Here is a 7,626-nt window from a genome sequence, read left to right on the forward strand (position 1 = left end):
TTCTGTTATGCTTGATGAAGTTAGCAAATACTGTTGGAAGTTAACCATGTTTTGTCTCTAGAGTGGACAGTTCTTCCTTGCTCCTGTTTTATTCAATAGATATTTATTTTTGCTAGTTCCATTATAAGATAGTTTAGTACCTCTGATTAACATTACTATGAAGGTGCTATTGCAATGTAGGAGATATTGAGCATGCACGTCAAACTTTAGAGGATTATAGAAATTCAGGAATTAAAGCCTTTAGTTGGAGATCTTTTTGTGGTGAGTTTGGTTATGTGCAGTTTCTGTGATTTTCAATACCTAATGTTGTAGTTCAAGGAATGCTGGTATTTCTTTGCACAATCTCGAGGACCTTATGAATATGGATAAATGACCTTTATTACAGTGCAGTGGGCATGTCTGAATTTTAAACAAGTAGGGATACAGTAGTCTTCAAGTCTTAATTATATACAAGTATGGATAAAGGGGTTTGTGCTATGTGTCTAATTGATTCACATTACATGCACTTTCAAGAACAAAAGAATATTTCAAGCAACAATAATACACATTACTAATTTTTTAGGGGAAAATTCATAGAGAATTGTAATATAAATATAGACACACGTTTATAATCTTCTAATTAAAGAGTGGAAGAATTCATAGAGAATTGCATATTTTCTTGAAAAAGGGACAACTCAATACACAAAGCTTGCAAGGATTTGAACCAATTATTTGGTTAGAAAGTAGCATGTTTAATATTGGAAAAACAAATCTTGAACCATATGTTAGATACAAATACATAAAGAGTTGCAAGTCACTAATTAGCTAAAGCAACCAAACATTATTCAAAGCATTACTAATCAGCTAAGGCAAGAAAGTAGTCCTGCATATGATGTGAATTTAGGTTGTGTTTGGTTAATAGGTGGAAGAAAATAAGACATAGACACAAATATCCATAGACATAACAATACAGAATTTTTTTTGGTTTGTTTGATAAATAATATACAACACAATATATAAATCACAATTATATTAAAATGTTAATATTATTCTTCTCTTTCTATCATCAATATCATATCACAGTAACATCGCATCCACTGCCCCCACTTCAATTTATTACTTTTATTTTAAGATTGGCATAGTCACTACCAATATTTTCAACAACCCAAATATAGAAGCAATAAACTCAGATATAGATTATTATAAAAAAAATGAACAATAAAATTCACAGTTGCAGCATCTAATTCAACAAAGATGCGATGATCCAAGAAAACTTTAAATGTAAGTACCAACACAATCATATTAAATTAACGATGAGAACAAGCAAGGAAAGAGATTAAGATAACTTGTGATTTGTGGAAAGGAGCAGCGGAGCCCCTTTCAGCGGTGTCGTAGATCGTACCTCCTTTAGTAGTGTCGCTGATTGGACATCCTTCAGCAGACCTCCTTCTTTAAACAAACGACACCATTAGTATAGCAATCCTTCTTTCTTGACGACTAGCAATCCTTGTTTTTCTTTCTTTTTCTAAGGTGGATAAATGGCAGAATGGTAGATAGTGGGGATAGTGGGGTTTTTAATTTTTTATTTGAAATATTGCAAACTACAAAGAGCGCTGCGCGCATTTTTTGTTTTTGGCTTTTAGTGCTTTTTTAAATTAGGTATAGTATATTTTTTTTTAAATTTTTGTGTTCTTATTTTTAAAGTTGAAATTTATAATTTTTTTAAAGAATAATTTAATTTTTAATAAAATTTAAAACAAAAAACCATAAGAAAATTTGCAACCTAACAATTTAGCAAGTTAAAATAACACCTGCCCAACAATTTAGCAAATTATCAACTTAACTGGTTCAAGAACAAAAAACCATAAGGGCTGGAACAACAAGAACTGAAACAACAACTCACTAATTAAAACAAAAACCGACTAAAACAATAACTGAACAATTAATACAATAAGGAAGAAGGAAAACAAAACACCATAGTTTTCACATGTCTTGGAAATCAACAGAGGATGGAGAGGGAGCTGAAACTTTCATACTCGATGGAGATGGCTGAACGGAGGGATGTACAACGGCAGATGAGAAGCTGAACAGTGGCGAAATTGCGGCTGAGTGGAGGCTCGAACACGCGACGGAACAGAGGTATTTGGATGATGCTGGAGCAGCACGCACCGTGGCGGAGCAGACGCGATGGCGGTGGTGGCTGGGCAGATTGAAGAACGACAACGAGATGGGGGTTGCATCTTCTTGTCTATTATGTTCGAAGCAAACAAATATCTGGTCTTCTGGAGTTTTGGCCTTTTGGGAGTGAGGTCATTGAGCTGAGGGTAAGGGGGAAGTTAGGGTGTTTTGCTTTTTCTTTTTTCTTTTTTAAAATTGCTAAAATGGCACCGTGTAACATTTTTTTCAAATGATCAACCGGGTTTCGGTTCGGTCAACCAACCATTTTCGGCTAGTTTTTTTTTTTAAATGTAGATGAATAAAATTTAAATAACAATTTAACTCAATCCAACATAAATAAACGTATTTGTGTTATTACTTGCATGGTTAACTATGTTTATATATTTGATTTAAAAAAAATAACTTATAAAGTTTTTAAATTAAAAAATTAACAATTTTAATATTTTAAGTACATCCAAGATATATGCAAAATAATACAAATAAACATATACTCGTATTATTACATCAACATTCAACAAATTAAATAAATAATCTATCTTGTGGCTGTTGCACTTTGTGATTGTTCCTGTTCCATCTTTAAGATACAGCAAAAATAAATTAATAGTCAACAAAATTAACTCAAACAAATTAACTCATCAAAATATATTACACCGATCATTCAATTCAATCGTTATTCCCTTGTTCTTTCTTAGAGAAACGGCATTGTTTGAGCATATACCCAAACTGGAAATTTTGAAGAAAAAAACGGCCGATTATGACGGTTCACTGATTATTTGTCGGCTCAACTGGTTCTCAGACTATTTTTTATGGCGGTCTTTCTGTCTTAACCGAACCGACTAAGTGATCGGTTTCCAATTAATTCAGTCGAACTGCCTAATTTGGTTCGGTTTTCAGAACATTGTATATAACATTTAGGGTAAAGTATACTAAATTGGTCCCTTATATTTGGATCTAATTCTGTTTCAGTCCCTACGGTTTAAAGTGTCCTATTTGAATCCAAAAAAGTTTCATTCAGTTTTAATGTAGTTCTGCCGTGAAGTCAATGTTAAAAACATGGACGGAGACATTATGTCCAGAGATACGAAAGTTGTGTATTTTATATCCAGTCTAACAAGAAAGACACAAAAATACTAACAAGAGATACAACTTATTTTTTAATTTTTTTAATTATTTCTATCAAATTATTATAACTATATGTTTTATCATTATTTTTTTCCTATTTGAAAAAAAAAACGGCCAATTATGACGGTTCACTGATTATTTGTCAGTTCAACTGGTTCTCAGACTGATTTTTTTATGGCAGTTTTTCTGTCTTAACCGAGTCGAATAAGTGCTCAGTTCCCAATTAACCCAGTCAAACTGGCTAATTTGATTCGGTTTTCAGAACATTGTATATAACATTTAGGGTAAAGTATACTAAATTGGTCCCTTATGTTTGGGTCTAATAATTCTGTTTCAGTCTCTAAGGTTTAAGGTGTCCTATTTGAATTCAAAAAACTTTTATTTAGCTTTAACGTAGTTCTGCCGTGAAGTCAATGTTAAAAACATGGACAGAGATATTATGTCCAAAGATACAAAAGTTGTGTATTTTGTATCTAGTCTAACAAGAAGGACACAAAAATACTAATAAGAGATACAACTTATTTTTTAATTTTTTTAATTATTTCTATCAAATTATTATAACTATATTTTTTATCATTATGTTTTTTCCTAACTTTTTTGAATGTATTCTAATTTATCATCGAATAAAATATAAGAACATTAATTTTTGTGTCTTTGTATTTTGTGTCTTCTTTTTAATTAATGTCATTTTTTTTTATCTTTTTCTCAGATCCAAATGCAGCCTAAGTGTTGAAATATAAATTTCACCTTCTGCATGCAACAATCTATTGGCAAGTGGTAAATGTAGAACTTCGATCTGCGACGAATTAATCCTTGACCTGCATGTGAGGTGAAGGGATACTTTGAGAAATCAAAAACGGTAAGGGTATATATATAACTAATGGACAACAACTTTAAAATGTTGTTTGGCTTTTTTATTCTAGGAAAAACTATCATTTGTACCCATAAATTTTACGAACGCTGACAAAAGTACCCATCAAACAAGAAAACTAACGTTGTACCCATGAAAGATGGGTTCCGTGTGACAATAGTATCTAAACCGTAATTTTTCGTTGACTTTTTAATAAAATTTCCAAATTACCCCTTCTATCTTCTTCCCCAAATTCCAAATTTCACAACCCTCATCCTTCGTCTTCCTCTGCCACCGCCAATCACTATTTCCTCAAGACCCAAGCACCTGATGTCTTCCTCCAACCTTTATCATCAACCTCCATCTCTCTTTATTCCAATCCTAATTTGTTCTCCAAATCTAAATCCAAATCAACTTTAACATCATTACCCTTGTTGTTTCTTTCTTCTTCGGATGCAACAACAACACTAAGAAGGCACACCCTTGTCTAACTCTTCAACCTCTTCAACCTGAATATTGTTGTTCTTCGCATTCCAAAGCAATAAGTAGCAGAATTCAGCAATCAGAGCCAACAAGAGGCCAATGGCCACGTTCTTTTTCCAACGGTGACTCCAAACACTGCTCAGCGTTGTCGATCTGTAGAAAAAGGGGCTGCTGTTAGAGTATCTTCATGCCATTTGGTGGACTGATATTCACATCGCAGCCGTCGCCGCTGCTCAGGCTATGCTTCCGAGGCCACCGCAGAACCCTCTAGTAGGTTGTGGTGGTAGTAACGTTATTGTTGAAGGATCTTATTTCACTTTGAGTACTAGAGAACAAGGAGGGATGATGATGGCGGGGTACATTGATGAGGATGAGCTTCTGAACATGGAGTCACCCCCATTTTCACCCCAACCACGCGACCGCGTGCCCCACGCGGCCGCGTGGATTCGAAAGTATAACCCCCCAGCCACGCGAACCCTATCAGTCGCGCAGCCCCCCACCCCCAACCCTCTTCTCCCTCTCTGCTCCGTGCCCTGCCACCGTGCCGGACGCCACCGCAGCCACCTTCTTCCCCGTTCCACCCCTCCCACCTACCAGGTTCCGCAAAACGCAATCCCCTTTTATTCGTTTGTCGTTTTTCTGTACTTTTTTCCGTTTCTGTTCATCATTAGGATATATAGATATGCATGCTGTAGTGGATTTTTAGGTTGTTAGGTAGCTTAGGCTGTGGTTAGTGGATCTAGGTCTGTTTACTTGCACTGTTCCTGTTTATGTTTTATCATAACTGCAATTCTGCTGTTCCTGTGACCTCGTTCATATGCTGTGATTTCTTGCAATTGCTGCTTGTTACTCTAAATTTTCCTGTTTCTATTCATTACTGGTAACTGCAGCATATTTTTAATTCATATGAACTGCTATGATTGCTGTTTATTTTCCGGGACAATCCAATTTTAGCCGGAATGCTGCCCAAATTTTTTGTAAATTGTTTTCATTCTTGTTTTGGTTTGGCATTTCTGAACTCTGGTTTACTCTTCTTTACCCAAACCATTTCATGAATGCTATGGCAGACTTTCTTATCCTCTTTAATTTTCTGGTTCATAAACTGCATTTGTGATTCACTAATTCCAATTTTGGCTTTCTTTATTTCTATTCGAATCAGCATCACCCTGTTTTCCTTGTTCGATTATGAGTACTTCTATTCTTACCTGTGAATCCTTGTTATATGGAATTTTTCTATGCCACTTACTTTAACCCACACTTTACTAACTCACTAATTTTAATTTACTAATTTCTTTTTCAAATTCTAACCATACTAACCCTTTTGATCTCTTTTCTGATTATTTTCACTTTCCTCTAACTTTCTAACAATGGCATATTGATTATTTTTTCCATTTAACATAAATTCAATCACATTTCATTTACTCATTTTCCTTATTCTATTTCTCCCTTGCCGCTTTGAGTTTCCTTTGTTTAATTGCCTATTTGCTTTCCTATTTTATCCATTTCCTAGTTTTCTGTTTTTCAGGATGTCTGCCTCACAAAGGAAAGGAAAAGGCAAGGCTACTGGCAAGCGCAAGAGAGGAGATTCCTCCCAGTCCATCATTGCTCTAATGCACGATTCTTCATGGTGGGAGAAGAACTTCACACAGCAGAAAAAAGCTGACAAGCTGCTCCCTGCGAATGATCCTATAAAATTTGCAAACCGGTACTGTGAGCTGAAGTACCCGACTTTTGCAAACTCCAGAAATTTATACCTGGAACGAACTCTGAAGATTCCAGCAGCACTCCAGCAGTACACCACTGAGCAAATCAAGCAAAGGGACTGGTTCTTTCTGGAGAGAACACTGACAGAGGTCAACGCATCTTGGGTCCGGAAATTCTACTGCAACTACTACCTCACCACCCTAGATGTCGTGAACCTGAGAGGAAAATAAATTCTGGTCACTGAGGAGGCCTTAGAGGACATTCTCCGGCTCCCAGCCAAGTCCGATCAGCCTGATGGTTATTCAAAGGCTGAGGAGGACATGCGTCAGATGCAGTTTGATTGGGATGCCGTGAAGGCACGCATAGCTCTCGACCCGACAGTTCCTTGGGAGATGGGTCAGGACACTACCATACCTCGAGGGATCAAGAGAGCGTACTTAAATGATGAGGCTCGGTTATGGCACCCGATCTTGAGTAATTATGTGATGCCGAGTACTCACGAGACGGAGATCCCGACTGCTATGATCACCCTTCTTTGGTGTGTGCTGGAGGGTAAGGACCTTTATCTGCCATGTTTCATTCGGCACTATATGGCCAGGGTCCACGTCTGAGGCACCCTCCCTTATCCGTATCTGGTTACACAGCTTGGCCGTCGAGCTGACGTGCCATGGGAGGATGCCGATGAGAGACTACCAGTGGCGGATTGCAGGAAGATCATTCCGCACAGCCGGAACTTCTTAGCCTTGGGCCACAGACCACCACCATTCACTGCTGCTAATGAGTCAGCCCCACCGTCTGCTGGACCCTCTTCCTCCACTGCTGCACCACCTACCCCTGCTACCACCACTGCACTTCCACCTGCCACAGAGCCCGTCTATCATCTGGTGCACCGCTTGTTTCGACGACTTGACCAGATGGAGCGTCACAACAAGCGGCGCTATGAGCACCTAAAACTGATGATACGATCCGGTGACATCCCCTCCGAGCCCGACACACCGTCCGAGGCATCTGAGGAGGAGGCGGATACACCCGAGGCAGAGACCCATCCCCAGGAGGCAGCACCAGCCGCACCATAGGCAGTGGTCCCACATCAGATTGAGGCTGCGGATCTTGAGATCCCGATCCAGTCAGCACCTCCTCCATAGCAGCCAGACTCCCAGCCTACCACCACTGAGACTCCAGCTACCATCCCTTCCAGTTATGACACTCCTTCATACCCAGCTTGATTGAGCATCGGGGACGATGCTTCCTTTTAAGTGTGGGGAGGTCGCCATCTCTGGCGTTTATTTTGGTGAACCACTACGTCTTTT

The sequence above is a fragment of the Arachis ipaensis genome, chromosome B05, assembly GCF_000816755.2.
Source record: "Arachis ipaensis cultivar K30076 chromosome B05, Araip1.1, whole genome shotgun sequence".
Lineage (NCBI taxonomy): Eukaryota > Viridiplantae > Streptophyta > Magnoliopsida > Fabales > Fabaceae > Arachis > Arachis ipaensis.